The sequence below is a fragment of the Anolis carolinensis genome, chromosome 1 (genome assembly GCF_035594765.1).
Source record: "Anolis carolinensis isolate JA03-04 chromosome 1, rAnoCar3.1.pri, whole genome shotgun sequence".
Classification (NCBI taxonomy): domain Eukaryota; kingdom Metazoa; phylum Chordata; class Lepidosauria; order Squamata; family Dactyloidae; genus Anolis; species Anolis carolinensis.
In genome coordinates, this window is record NC_085841.1 from 116,146,583 (window position 1) to 116,162,162 (window position 15,580).

Below are 15,580 nucleotides of genomic sequence, written 5' to 3' on the forward strand. Positions count from 1 at the left end.
TATCTATCGGGAGATTATTAATGGAATGGAGCTGTCTTCATCCTACGTATCAACCCTCTTCCCTACAGGCTCAGACCAGTAAATTGTATTTCTCATGTATTATTATTGTCTTATTTAGCTTACCATAAAGTTGGATGGAGTCCTGTGGTCCATCAAGTCCAACCCTGTACTTAGTGCCCGATCTTCAACTAAAGCATCTCCATTAACTCTCCAAGCTTGTGAGGAAATTTGTCATGCCAATGGCAAAACATTTATCAGATGACACTGAGGAAGCAGTTATTATAGACCATCCAGGAAAAAAATTATAATTCGAAATTATAATTCATTTATCCATCCATACTCCCACAATCAAAAACCGCTTTGCTGGCAAAGTTCACTGATCCTTTCCAAAAGATGGGATGATGTACCAGGCATGTCAATGCGCTTGCATGGAAAGCTTTTGAATAATCTTAGAAAGAAAAGTGCAAAAGAAGATTTACAGCTGAACATGAGGGAAACAAAAATAGTGATCATGGGTGATTTATATAACTTTAAAGTAGATAATAAAGACAATGAGATGGTTCAAGGTTTCTTATGCTATAGTACAGTCATTAATCAAGACAGGGACCACAGACAAGGAATCAGAAGAAGACTTGGAAGGGAAGGTCTGGACAAGATCCTGACGTGTAAAGCGATATAATTAAATAACAAAATCAGGATTATGTATGGTTGTGAAACTGAACAGTGAGGAAAACTGACAGAAAGAGAGTCAACATATTTGAAGGTTTTACAGATACCCTGCTGTGCCAAAAAAGTAAAAAAGGAATTAGAGCAAATCAAAGCCAAACTAGAAGCCCAGGTGGGTATATTGAGACTTTTGTACTTCGCCATATCATGAGAGGATATATCTCACGGGAAATGGCAACAATGTGAGGTGAACTATATTCCAGATGGATGCATCCAATCAAGGAAGCCACAGCGCCAAGTTTTCAAGATCTGAGCAAGGCTTTTGATGCCAGAGTAATTGAGAGGACTACCATTCATAGCATCACCATAAGCTAAAGTCAATTTGATAGCAACTGTCAACATGCTAAAATGTACTTACTAACATTTCCCCCTTACTTTTCAATTTTATTGCAATACTTAAGAAAAAGTTAAAGATATTATTGTTTCTGAAACAAAGTGCTAAGCACAGCTTCACAGTTTGAATTAACTTCCATCCACAAAATCTTGTGGTGCAAAACATTTTCTGAGAAGGAAAAGACTATGTATATTGTGTCTTCAAGTTGTTTGTCAGGCGGTCCCATGAATTTCCTAGAGATTTCTTAAGCAAGGGATGCAGAAAGAGATGGTTTTGCAAGTTCCTTCTTCTGAAATGTAGCCTACAGCAAATAGGTATCTAATGTCATGGCCCTTCTACACTATCTGCTTTGACAATCTGGATTATATGGCAGTGTAGAAGGGGCCTGTCTTGCATCCAAATATTGTCCAGGGCTGACCTTGCTTAGCTTCCAAGATCAGACAGGATCTGGTGTTTTTAAGAGTATATAGGTAGAGAAAAATCATTTGTTTGTTTCCAACTAGAGAAAGGGATTACATCTATGGCCCTTTCTACATTGCTATATAATCCAGATGATAAAAGCAGATAATTCACATTATCTGCTTTGAACTAGATTATATGAGCCTACACTGCCATGTAATCTAGTTCAAATCAAATAATCTGGATTTTATATGGCAGTGGAGAAGGGGCCTACGGCCTCTTCTACACTGTCATATAATCCAGATTATCAAAGCAGATTGTTATGGTTGAGCCTTATGGCTCCGATACTGGGAGACGTGGTCGTAAGACTCCTCGGGAGTCAGACTCTCTTGAGGAGCGAGAAAGGAAACGGCTGCGGGACTTATTTGCAGAACCAACTGACGAAGACTCCTTTGAGGGTTTTACCGAGGGAATGGAGGAAGAGATGGTTAGCTCAGAGGAGGATGATATGGAATGGACTCGTGTGAGGGAGGATTTGGGTGCCACCGGCAATGATAGTATGGGAGGCGACTGGGGAGTTGCAGGATTAGACCCGTGGACGAGCTGGAGGGATGGGACGGGATCCACAGCTGGGGATGCTGTGGGGCGTAGTCAAAGGTGTTTTAGCTCTGATGAGGAGGAGGATGATGAGACACCTGGAATTAGGGTAACAGCTGACAGCGATGAGGAGTTGTAAACTGGTATAAAATGGGGTTTAGAATCCAGGGCTAATTGCGTTGGGCAAGGTAATCTGGACGAACGCTTGGGCTCTTGTTGGGAATTTCCTGAAGACGGGTGTGATTCGTTTGCTGAATACGTAAGTTACCAAGGACACTGGGCATAGACGGCGGGAGGAACTGTGTGGGCTTTTCCTGTGCAACTTGTGTTTAATCTTAATAGCTTGGACCTCCGTCGTCTTTTTGACGGACATTAATTGCCTACTCTGGATTGACGCTGGACTGACTGACTGACTGCGACCTCGGACTATCCCTTCTGTGATTATCGGTGGAACTGGTGAACTAAAGACGTCTGTACCTGGCCTTCGACCTTGGACCGGATTGGGACCCCGCTGACTGCTTCTGCCCTGATTGATGTGTTTGAACCCGGAGTTCGCTTGCTGCACGGAGGAGTAGTAACTTAGTTAATCAACCACAGCTGTTGAGTAGCAGAGAGTAATCTGCTGCCAGTTATTTATGTTTCTTTGAATCTTTGTTTACGAGTTTTTGTTTGTTTTAAGTGCCAGGCTGAAGTAAGCATTTTTGGTTTAACCCGGATTAAACTCCCGTTTAATCCGGTTTATCTTTTGAACTGTTTTTTAGTGTCTTTTCATATTGAAGGCGAGTCTTTGCCTAGCCCTTTGTCTTTTACGGGCATTTTTGGTTCTGTATCTTTAATAAACTGTGTTGAATCTTATCTGGTGGCGTTCTGTCTGTGACACAGATAATCTACATTATCTGCTTTGAACTGGATTATATGAGTCTACAGTGCTATGTAATCTAATTCAAAGCAGATTATCTGGATTTTATGTGGCAGCATAGAAGGGCCCAGTTCACCTGTTTTGTTACAGAAGTGAATGTTGGCCTATACTCTTTGTGTTATGCCTTGTGCATCAGATGCTCTGCTGGAGAAATCAACTATGATGCTTTGTATTTCCCAACACTCCGGCCCCTTCTACACTGCCAAATAAAATCCAGATTATTTGTTTGATAATCTGGGTTAGAAGACAATGTAGAAGGGGCTGGATTCATGTGCTAATTCAAGCATAACACAACCACAAGTCACACATTCCTACATTGTGGCTGTTATATTCACAGGTACAAACTGATGGCTGTTTTACTAAGGAAATGTATGTACTAAGGCATGGCCATTTAGAGTAGGCATCTACTTGTGGAATGGTTTAGAAGAATCATAGGGTTGGAGGAGACCCCTATCAACTAATGCCAGCCCACCAGAGAATCACATGTTCAATGTGTTGTCGATTCTCTTTCATGGCCGGAATCACTAGGTTGCTGTGAGTTTTCTGGGCTGTATGGCCCTGTTCCAGAAGCATTTTCTCCTGACGTTTCACCCACATCTATGGCAGGTATCCTCCGAAGTTGATGAACCAACCTGGACTCAGCATATTTGAGAACACAGAAATCCTGGACCACTCTAATAGCTATCATGTCACTACACAGAGAAGCCATTGAAATCCATAAGCATGTGGACAATGAGCATACAACTCCTCTGTTGAAGCAGCTTTACTGGCTGCCTGTTAGCTTCCAGGCACAATTCAAAGTACTGGCTTTGGCCTACAAAACCTTAAACAGCTCTGGTGTCCTGCAGATTAAGATCTTTGAGTGAGGCCCTGCTCTCGGTCCCGCCGCCGTCACAGTTGCGATTGGCAGAGACGAGAGACAGGGCTTTTTCGATGGTAGCTCCACAGCTGTAGATCTCCTTGCCAAGGGAGATTAGGGAAGCTGCCTCACTCATATCTTTTAGGAAGTAGCTTATTTTTTTTAATTTCGTGTCAAAAGCATTGTACGACAAATACATTTCAAAATGATGGGGGGGGGGGAGGAACTTCACAGAACCCATCAAGTCATATCAACTCATATCTTAGGATGGGCCAAAAGCTTGGTCCCACAGCCAGGTCTTCAGCTACTTCCTTAACCCAAAAGCATTGGATGAAGGAAGTAGCTGAAGACCTGGCTGTGGGATCAAGCTTTTGGCCCATCCTAAGATATGAGTTGATATGACTTGATGGGTTCTGTGAAGTAATATTAAGTCGAACGCAGACTGGCTCTGACTTTGGCTCGAAACTGCCCCTGTTGTAATGGTCACATGGTTTTAATTGTTTAAATTTTATTTGGATACCAGCTTTTAATTGTGTTTTATGTTTGGTTTTACTACATGTTGTATTATATGTGGCATTTAATTCTGCCATTGTGTAAGACCGCTCTGGGTCCTCCTGGGGGAGAAGAGTTGTATATAAAATAATAAATAAATTTCAACAGAAAGGAGAAACTATGACAATGAACACAATCTGGCTACCAGTATTAAAAAACTCTAAAATCAGGACAGTAAATAAAGAGCAACATTCAGAAAACTGAGGAATTCCAGACACAAATCAATCAGGGCCAGCTAACACTTCCTAACCAAGGATGCCCCTAGGCAGGAAGCAGCCAGGCTTTGAAGCTGTAAGGCCATTCAATGCTAATCAAGGTGGCCAGTTGCAACGTTCACTTTCCTCTTTCTCCCACCCTGGAGCTTCCACAGATATATAAACCCCACTTGCTAGTTTCCAACAGACCTCACAACTTCTGAAGATGCCTGTCATTGGTGTGGGCGAAACGTCAGGAGAGAATGCTTCTGGAACATGGCCATACAGCCCGGAAAACGCACAGCAACCCAGAATCACATGTTCATTAGAAAGCTTTTAAAAGGCTGGTAAAAGGAGAGAAAATTGTGTGCTTGTTTTGGGAATGTCGGCTGAGAAAATTAAGGAATGAGCTGTGGTGATTGACATCTTCTCCCCAATGGGGAAGCTGAGAGCGGCGCGCGGCCCGCTCCGGAAGGAAACAGACGACGGGGCTGATAAAACTATAGAGTGGCGGGGAGACGAAGGAACGTCACCAGCGGCGGCGTGGCCTAGAACGGATTTTCAGCTCTATGGTTCGGTTTTTCAAAAGTCACTCGGAAACACACCCTTCCCTCTCCCCTCCCACACGCCCCTCCTCTGCAGCCAATGGGAGCCGGGTGGGCGGGGCCAGCCTCGCTTTCGTCCGCCGATGCCTATATAAAGTGCTGCTCCGGCGCCTGTTCTTTCTTTCGCTTCGTCGCGCGAGGAGGTGGGTAATGTGTTAGGGTTTGCCGCCATTTTGTGGGCCATTTTCACCTCACTTTTTCAAATTGTTTCTTCCCCTATATATATGAATGTTTTCTAAATGTGTATCTGCTGGAGTTTTGCTGCAGGGACTGTAGATGCTCAAGCCCCGGTAAATACAATTAGGTGGTAAAATGGCGTCTTAAAATTATGAAATCGGAGTCGCTAAAATATTTTACCGGGGAGGGGTGCGGAATTTTAATCGGTGGGTTCAGAATTCACAGACACGGAAATCTTAACATTATATTGTGCCTTTAGAGCAGGCATGCTTTAGAGTCGAATAGCAGCTAGAGGGAAGCTTCTAGGCAACAGAAAAGCGATGGCAGGAAATGGCCTCCTTGCTGTCCCAATGTGGTGTCTGCCTTTTCTCTCCATCCCTCTGCTTTATTAATATCCAGCCTAATCAGGGTTGTAAGCGAGCCTCATTAATTACAGATTATGAGCGGCTCCAATGTAAATTCCTAACGGGGATTAATGCTCAAATTCAAGAGTGCAATCATGAATATTGTACTTTCTATACTGTATCTACACAGCCATATAATGTAATTTGAATTGTACTGAACTGTATTACTGGTGGAGGAAGCAACCTTCTCAAGCCTCCTCTATTTGATGTTAGTCTGTTTTATTGTATGTCAATAACATTTTATTATGGTCCAAAGACCCTTACTCCACCATAGTTGTATACGGTATGCAGAATGATGAGATTAACAAAACGTTGATGGGTAAAATTTACAACACTTAAAAACTGCATAAAAACATGTTGGTTAAAAACATAGGTAAAAGGCTACAAGAAATGTTGGCATCTCTCTGCCTGTGTCTAAAATTTTGAATTTTCTAATCCTGGCTGCCTCAGAAAAACTTGGCCAAGGTTACGTGGGGAAGGTCATCACCAAGTAAAAACTTGATGTCATTTTATATCCTAAAACCTATTTAGTCTGTGGTTATCGCTATATACCTAACACAGTGGGAGGTGCTGCAGGTCATGTGACTGCTCAGTGGCAGTTTAGAATATTCAGTTTTTAAAAGGATGACAGAAATGTCAGTTGAGTCTTGACTCAGCTCGTGTATCGAAGTCTGTTAGACTGCAGAAGGCAGTGTAGGAAGTTGGAAAACAGTTGAGGCTTGTGTTTTCTTTGAAAGTAGTCTTATTAAAGAAAACTGTACAAAGCAATATAGTTTATGAAGAGACTGTTAAGTTGATAAGATAAAGATACAAACTGAAACATTTTGAGGTTTTCAACCTGGACAAGAAATGTGCCTGTATCTTTAAATACGAATAGGAATGAAATATCAACTTGCCCAGCAATGATTACCAAATAAACTGCTACCCCATTAGGTTGTGATCCTTACAGGTCATAATCTATCAGCCCAATAATTATATTGGCCTATGCTGACCATATAATGCAGTTCAAACTATAAAAGCTTCTAGTGCATTGGGTGGGATTTTTCATTTATAGGTTTGATGAGTGTGCACCTATATTCAATATAAAGCATTTTCAGTGAAATGGATCGGAATGGCCTGTTGGGGAAGGCTTCTTGAAATCCCATGCTAGAGTACAGTATAGTGGGGTAATTTGTGTTGCCCTTTTTAAATATTCAGAGCAGGTTTTTTTTTACATTTGCTTGGTTGCAAAGCCATTGCATGAGTGTGATAAAATAGTTATAACCATTTTGCTTAATGCCGCTTAATGATTTCATGGAAAGAGGTGAGGCTTGAATTTTGGACATGCTGATTCATTCATATATATTCTAAATCATATATGTTTAGGTAGATTCCTGTTAATTCTGTTTGGCATGTAGCTTTGGTTCTGAGTGTAACATTCGCTTCCTTGAAAATAAGTGCCTTAAGTCCCAGGGGCTTTCCTAAATTTGTACAAAACAGCATTCTCAGTTCATTAGGGCCAGCTAACACCTCCCAACAAAGGATTTCCTCCAGGCATTAAGCAGCCACACCTTGAAGCTGCAAGGCTATGCAATGCAAGTCAGGGTGGCACGAGTACACTATTCACACTTGCCTCCAACAGACAAGAGTTCTTTCTCTCACCCTGGGCCCTTCCACAGATATATAAAACCCTACTTGTCTAGTTTCCAACAAACCTCACAATCTTTGAGGATGTTGCCATAGATGCAGGCAAAACATCAGGAGATAATGCTTCTGGGACATGGCCATACAGCCTGGAGAACTCACAGCAACCCAATGAATTGTATAGAATGTTCAAATATGGTTAAATTGTGCCCTGTATATTTTTTTGAATGAGATACAAATAAAATGAAGTAACTTGTCAGAATTACATTATTTAATTTTAAGTTCTCTTTAATTTTGTTTTGCAGGAGCCATGAGACTAAACACTATGTTTGTACTGCTGCAGTGCAAAATGTACTCTGGTAAGTCTCATGCATTACTTGAAAATCTTTCTTGTTTTCATATTCAAAAATATTTTGTAAACCAAATGCAGTTTGATGACTTTGTGGCAAGTTTTTGTTAGAATAGCATCACTTGACCTGGTGCCCAGGAGCAACTTTGTATGTGGGCTATGACAGAAGGTGCTAGTCAATAAGACACAGGGAGGACATAAGACGTGATGTGGGCTATGATTTATTGTATTTTATTTTTATTTTATATCCCACCTTTTCTCTCCCAAAGGAGGCTCAAAGCAGCTTAACATAAAAGCATCAGCATGCAATTTAAAATATTGAAAAATGCAAACATGAAACAGGAGTAAATATAAACCGTATTTTAATATTGCCAGTTAAAAACCATTAAAACATGTTCAAAGTTAAAAACCACATAGAACACCCTGAATTGATCTTAGAAACCTTCATTTTTAAAAGTGTCTGAATATCTGCTGCCAGAAGGGCAACGGAGAGGCCATTCTGACTTCCTTGTGCAGGGAGTTCCAAAGTCGAGGGGCAGCCACCGAGAAGGAAGGCCTGCTCCCGTTCCCTCCAACTGAACTTACGATTGAGGTGGGACCGAGAGAAAGGGCCTCCTGAAGATCTTTGGGCCTGGGCAGGTTTGTACAAGTATATACAATTCTGCTAATGGCGTGAAGCTTAGCTGGATACTGATGTGAAGAACCTATTTGCCTTATTCTGGAACACAAGCTGCTTTTGACTTAGTTGAGATTATTTTCTGAACTTGTGAATTTTATTTTCAGGTCATAAAAACATCCACATATTTAGAAGACTATTTGATGGAGAAGGATGGCTGATCCTGAGTATGAAAAAGGTATTCAGTCTAAAAAGGATGCAATGGAACCCAAATAATGGTTCCTCTTAGTTTAGCTGATACTACATACAATTAGGAAGATAGAGAGTGCTGTATTAATGCTCTGCCTGCCAAATGTATTGTCACTTGATTGGCTAAAAATATCAATCTTTCTAAAACAGTATTGTCTTAGGTCTATGTTTTTAGATCTAAGCAGAGTGGATTTTATGACCACTGAGAGTGTATGCCAATGTTGATTTTATTTTGTATGTAGTACTCAACATATTTAGACCTGAATGGGTCCCAGTGAGTCATCTGCATTTTTATAGTAAAGACTGAATTTCAGGAAGAGCCCGGCCTTAGTAAAACACCACTTCAATTATGTGTTTATTGGAATTATATCTAGTGACTTGGGATTGGATTTCCTTCGTTGATCAGTTGGGAGGAATTTTCATATCTTCAGAATGTGCCTAGAATGGGATGGGGTGTTTTTCCGATGTATCTGTTCTGCTGTTGGGCAGATGCATTTGGAAACAACTCTTGCACTAAAAGAAATACAGTTAGTTTCCTAATGACCTAAAACCTAACTAGGAGAAAGGAAAAGTATTTCACACTTAGTTTTTTCTTTCTTTTCAGACTTGACAAAAGATATATTAGGAATAAGGTAAGTGTATTAAATGCCTTTATTCAGTAAATCATTAGCATTGATATAATCATTGATGAGACTATCCCGAACCTGATTTCTTTGATGAAAAAACTGCCAATATGGATCCGGCTTCTGAGGTTATATCATTAGTCAATAGATTTGCTATTTGGTTTAAAAAAACATTCCTAGTAACTTCTGTTAATGTATATGCTATTTTCTTTGTACTTTTTGTCGATTGGTAGCTGGATTTCAGGTAGCAAGAGGGGAAGGATTTAATTCAAGACCTCCAGTTTTGGATTGCAAATTACAAGTAAGTATAATATCGTTGATTAGAACATGTGTCATATTTCCTAAAAAATCTAGTTTACATGAAGTGCTGCTAGTTTTATCAGAAAGAAATATATTAAATATGGTAGAATATTTGAATAAGCGTGCACTTTGGTGATGTTGGAAATCATACTTTAGCCTAGATTGGAGTTGCGGAAAATACTGCTCTAGATCTCTACCTAGCCTTGACGGCAAGCAGCAATCACTGATTGCTTTAGCTGTGTTGGCATCTAGAATCTATAAAGCAGGAAAATTTGTGGTGATGCTGGTTCAAGTGAGCATAAAGCTAGTAAAATGTCCCATTGGATTTTTTTTTGAACAGTGATGTGAGAGAAATCTTTGGGTAAAGACTGGATCACCTTCATGATGTATATGGGAAAAGAAAAAAATGTAAGGCATTTGAATTGGAAAGTGCTGTATAAAGAAGCTAATGATCAGTGGGCCTCAAATAGCAGGCCTATGGGATCACCAGTGTAAGATTATATTCTGGTTAAATTATAAATGTAGTTGAAAGCCTTCCTTCAGGTATTATACTTACAAAAAATGGAAATGACTGAACACTGAAATGCATACTATAGAAATAGCCAGTATACAAGTAGCATGCTACATATCCTGCCTCCATTTACCAAACTAATTATCACCCTAAATGAAAATAAATGCACTTCACCAAGTACAAATCATTAACGTGCACATGTCACACTATTTCAATAAAAATACCAGATTTCCTTTTAAAATGCAAGATACACTTGAGATTGCTTTGGTTCTGGTGGGAATTGTCACCTGTGGCAAATGGGGAAGGGTTTACCCTTAAGAACTGCTAAAGTAGCCTGCCCTGGCCTATTGGGGAAAAGATAGGTGCAGAAGTAGAAATCTAGAAGTTTGTTTTAACTGAGTGAGATCATCGTGTAATTGTAATGTCCTTTTTTTTTACTTTTTCATTTTTAGCTCTAAGAAGTCAAATGGAGACATGGTTTGACGTGTTCCCCAAGGAAATTACATCCGCATAGGACCAAATCAACTTCGATCGTCTAGGTAGATCTACGTAGAGTACTAGACAGGGAGAGAGTGTCCCTTTTGGTTCTCCTGGCCTTCGTTACCGTTGACCATGGTTAACTTCTGGGCCGTCTGGCTGGAATGGGACTTGGGAGCACTCTTTTACAATAGCACCATTCTTTCCTGGAGGGACGGACCCAGAAGGTGGTACTGGGGGACTCCTGCTCAATCCAGTGGCCATTGTTCTGCGGGGCCCTGTACTTTCCCCCCATGTTGTTTAACAGCTACCTGAAGCGGCTGGGAAAGATCATCTGGAGTTCTGTGCCATCTGTATGTAGATGGCACCCAACTCTTATTACTCATTCCACCAAAAGCCAAGGAAGTGGCCCAGACTCTGAACTGGTGCCTGTCAGCAGTAATGGGCTGGATGAAGATTTAAAAAATTGAAATAGAATCCAGACAAGACAGGGCCTGGTCAGTTGCAAGGCAAATCGGTATAGGGTAGCATCTTGTGCAGGATGGGATAATATTCCCTGAAATCACATGTCCACAGCTTGCAGGTCCTCATGGACTCATAGCTAAACCTGGAGGCCCAGGTTTCAGCAGTGTCCAGGAAGGCCTTTGCACAATTATGTTTTACCTTGATTTCTTTACATGTTTTATATTCATACATTTGATTGTTTAATTTTGTACTGTTTTTAACAAGCTGGGAGATGCTTTGGATCCCCATTGTGGGAGAAAAGTAGCATATAAAGATTTACTATTATTAAGGATCTGAGCACACTAGTTTGGGAACTGGTGCTACAATTATGGAAAAGCTTCATTTGGAACTAAAGTTTGTGTGATGATGGATCTTAAGTCTTAAATGTTGAATGCAGCCAAACTAATAAAATGCTGAAACTTTACCCTTGACTGGTTTGAGAATTTTATCTTAATTGTGCTGTTTGATAAAAAAAAAAGATGAAGAAAGAAATAAAGTGTTTCTTAATGGAAGATTCTTGGGAACATTCCATTAAAAATGTGTTTAATTCTTCATAGCATTGTGGTCCAAATTGCTATAAAGTTGTATATGTTCAACTGTACACACTATGAATCTTATGTCCTCAGGATAAACAAGGTGATATCCCTGTAAATATCTGACAACACAGTTAGGTGCTAGAGAGAAATGGAGCAATACAAGCAGACCTTATGTGTGGCTAATTTTGTGTTACCATTTATTTTTGAAGAAAAGCACAGTAGTTGCATGCTTTTTGTACAAGTAGTTCCAAGTTCAGCATGGCACCTTCAAGTCAGGTGGGATTTATCAAACACTTGTATGCTGCTAATTAGGTAATACTGGTTAGCTGGTTATTCCTAAGACTACTTAAGTGAGCATGTGATAATCCTCTTAAACTGATGAAGCTTAGATATTTATGTAGGTGAGGTGTTGAAGAAGTCTAGGTACAAGGAAATATTTTTAGGACAGGCCATATATAAAGTCTGGGCTATACAGTACTCCCCTCCTGCAAAGGATAGGATAGGACCATATTCTAATTGAACAGTAATTTAATCTGGAGGAAATTTGATGGGGTTTGGGAATCTTCTGTAAGATAGCTAAAATGTATGTAGGCCATTGAGTCTAGCCCTCTACTCAGTGCAGGTACAGTGGGTTAAACCTTTGTGCCAGCAGGACTGCTGACCTGAAGGCTGCTGGTTTGAATCCAATCCAGGGAGAGCATGGATGAGCCCCCTCTATCTGCTTCAGCTTCTTGCGGGGACATGAGAGAAGCCTTCCACAAGGATGGCAAAAACATTTGGGCATCACGTGGGCAACGTCCTCGCAGACTGCCAATTCTCACACCAGAAGTGACCAGAAGTAAAAATGGCAAGAATGGTGTCCATTTTAAGGCAGGGGGAAGAAACGAATGCTCTTAAAGAGAAAATGGAAGGAAAAAGGAAGAGGAGCCAAGCAAGGGCAAGATTGATGGTATGCTTGAAGTGTCTGGCTTGACCTTGCAAGAACTGGGGTGGTGACGCCAACAGGGAGCTCTGGCGTGGGCTCGTCCATGTTGGAAGTGGCTGAATGAATAAACAATGCTGTACATCTGAAGTTTGGCAATACAATTCCCAACCAATTTTGGGTAACAAGGTGGTCTACTGTAGTATTTGACTAAACACTTGTTTCAAATAGAAGGACCTCAATCGAACCATCAAGAATGGTGCTGATAGTGTAATGCTTAGGGCCTGCTTTGGTCATTTAGGACTTGGAACAATTTTATCATTCAGACACACCACAGCAGGAGTCCCCAAACTTTACACGGGGCCAGTTCATTGTCTCTCAGACTGTTGGAGGGCTGGACTATAGTTTTTTAAAGAACAATGAACAAATTCCTATGCACACTGCACATATCTTATTTTGAAGTTTTTAAAAAAACAGGAATAAATACAGCCTCAATATAATCATAATGATAATAAAAATAATAAAGAGGGTTGGAAGACACTCTTTGGGCCATTAAGTCCAACCCCCTTCTGCCTTTGTGCACTAAAAGCACCCCTGACAGATGGCCACCCAGCCTCAATGTTGTTAATAGTAATACATCACACTGTCCTAAACGCTTGGGAAGTGTACAACTTGTGATTTTGCAATACGAAATCCTGCATATATATCTCATTTGCTGTATTATATTGTGTCTGTGTCAATAATACAGTAGAGTCTCACTTATCCAATATTCTGGATTATCCAAGGCAGCCTGCCTTTTAGTAGTCAATGTTTTTGTAGTCAATGTTGCAATGTTTTGGTGCTAAATTTGTAAATACAGTAATTACTACATAACAGTGTGTGTTGAACTGCTTTTTCTGTCAATTTGTTGTAAAACATGTTTTGGTGCTTCATTTGTAAAATCATAATGCAATTTTGTGTTTAATAGCCTTTTGTCTTAATCCCTCCTTATTATCCAACATTTTTGCTTATCCAAGGTTCTGCCGGCCCGTTTATCTTGGATAAGTGAGACTCTACTGTGATAATGATGATGATGATAATAAACAGGATTGGAAGAGACCCCGTGGGCCATTTAGTCCAACCTCCTTCTGCCTTTGTGCACGACAAGCATAGCACCTCTTAATAATTAGAAATCAATTAAATAGTAATTAAAATACCATTATAAACAAGCAAAGCTTTGGAAGGCACACACCAGGTGAGGGAGGAGACAGGAAAGGTGCGCATTTTTCCCTCCTCCCTCGTGCCACACGCACCTTTCTCGGCGGCTTCCTCGGAGGAGGGAGCGGCCGCCACAGAGGTCAGATAAATGGCTTCGATGGGCCGCATGTGGCCCCTGGGCCTTAGTTTGGAGACCCCTGCACTACAGAATGGTTGACAAAAGTGGCCTGCAGATTGCTGGTTCACAACAAGTTTCTTTGAAAGAAACAGTTGCATGAATGGGCACAGGTGAACCTCTCGGGGTGCGGGGTGGGTTGCAAAGACTTCATTCAAGAGAAGATTGCCTTTTTCTTCCTCTAAGGTTGGGAGAGTGAAATTCCCCAGTTTATTTCCATGGCTGAGGGATATGAACTCTGGTCTCCAGAGCTCATATCCCAGTACTCAAGCACTTACACTACACCATACTGTCCTCTCATTATCAGGAAACTTAAAAGAGCACTGTTTCTGAAGGATAATTTTCAGATCACTTGAGAACTATTGATCTGAAGTGGGCTGTGCAGCACAATAATGATCCTAAGTATGCAATCAGATGTGCAAGGAACTTCAACATATCACAGAGCTAAAGTCAGATTGACTAAGTGGCAAAAAATGCTTCATTTTTAAGGCACTGCTTGAATAGTTACTGAATCTAAAAGTACACATACAGTAGAGTCTCACTTATCCAACATAAACGGGCCGGCAGAACGTTGGATAAGCGAATATGTTGGATAACAAGGAGAGATTAAGGAGAAGCCTATTAAACACCAAATTAGGTTATGATTTTACAAATTTAGCACCAAAACATCATCTTATATAACAAATTTGGCAGAAAAAGTAGTTCAATATGCAGTAATGCTATGTAGTAATTACTGTATTTACAAATTTAGCACCAAAATATCATGATGTATTGAAAACATTGACTGCAAAAATGCACTGGATAATCCAAAACATTGGATAAGCGAATGTTGGATAAGTGAGACTCTACTGTACTTTGAAAAACACAAGTATTCACTGTTGAATCACTTGTAGATGAATAAATGTTCAAAATGCATTGTGTGTATAATTTGTTTACTGAGATGATTTGTTGTTCCTCATCTTGGCATTTACTTCAGTCAAGACTAGGTTGGCAGCTGTCTCACCCAGGGCACTTTTCTTCAGCCACTCCTAAAGTGTGCAGCAACCCATTAAAATATTTGACAGCTAAATATGCTAACTGAATTTAAAACAACGTTAAAAACCAGTTGTTCCAGCAGGAGGTCTATCCATCTGGTTTTCAAATTATAAATCTCAGGACTGGTTGTTTTAATATGTATTGGTCTTATATGTCTTTAAACTGATGTTCTATGTTTTAACTGATATTATAGGTAGCATCTTATTATGCTGCCTTAATTCATGAGTAAGAAATAATGAGGATATAGATGTCACAACCTAAAGAGGTTCACAAATTTTGAGGTGGTTTAGTTCAAAGGAAGTAAGGGGAAATATGATAGGGGTGTACTGAAAGACGCATTTTTGGAGGGGAAAAGTTGAATAGGATGAAGCTTTTCACCATCTCATAAAATTATAACCCATGCTGGGTGAGGTGGGCCTTTGATCTATTCGGGCTTTCCTTATACTCCAAATCTTTAGAGAATGAGTATTTTGTCATGGCTGGTGTTAGATGATTTTTGAAACCCCGCCCCTTTAACATTTTAATACTTTGGGGAAAGACAAACTGCAGCTTCTGGGTTGTGGGTTTTCTGGGCTGTATGGCCATGTTCAAGAAGCATTCCCTCCTGACATTTTGCCCACATCCTTGGCAGGTTGTGAGGTCTGTTGGAAACTAGGCAAGGGAGGTTTATATATCTGTGGAAGGTACAGGGTGGGAG

The 15,580-nt window shown here is 40.4% G+C and overlaps 2 long non-coding RNA genes and 1 other non-coding gene across 5 annotated transcripts; all 3 read left to right on the plus strand.

Annotated features, from left to right (window-relative positions):
* Window positions 1–1,782: 1,782 nt before the first annotated feature.
* On the plus strand, window positions 1,783–2,911 carry LOC134299144 (uncharacterized). Its single transcript, XR_010006297.1, has 2 exons — window positions 1,783–2,315; window positions 2,399–2,911. It is a non-coding gene; the product is annotated as an uncharacterized LOC134299144 (long non-coding RNA).
* Window positions 2,912–5,210: 2,299 nt separating this feature from the next.
* LOC100558059 (uncharacterized) lies at window positions 5,211–11,442 on the plus strand. Of its 3 annotated transcripts, XR_010006304.1 has the most exons (7): window positions 5,259–5,328; window positions 7,695–7,748; window positions 8,196–8,377; window positions 8,522–8,592; window positions 9,208–9,235; window positions 9,460–9,527; window positions 10,490–11,442. It is a non-coding gene; the product is annotated as an uncharacterized LOC100558059 (long non-coding RNA). The 3 variants fall into 3 exon arrangements; XR_507375.3 differs by lacking the exon at window positions 8,196–8,377 and having other exon boundaries at window positions 5,255–5,328; XR_010006300.1 differs by lacking the exons at window positions 8,196–8,377; window positions 10,490–11,442 and having other exon boundaries at window positions 5,211–5,328; window positions 9,208–9,925.
* LOC134295784 (small nucleolar RNA SNORD50) lies at window positions 9,283–9,356 on the plus strand. Its single transcript, XR_010002390.1, has one exon. It is a non-coding gene; the product is annotated as a small nucleolar RNA SNORD50 (small nucleolar RNA).
* Window positions 11,443–15,580: the final 4,138 nt, after the last annotated feature.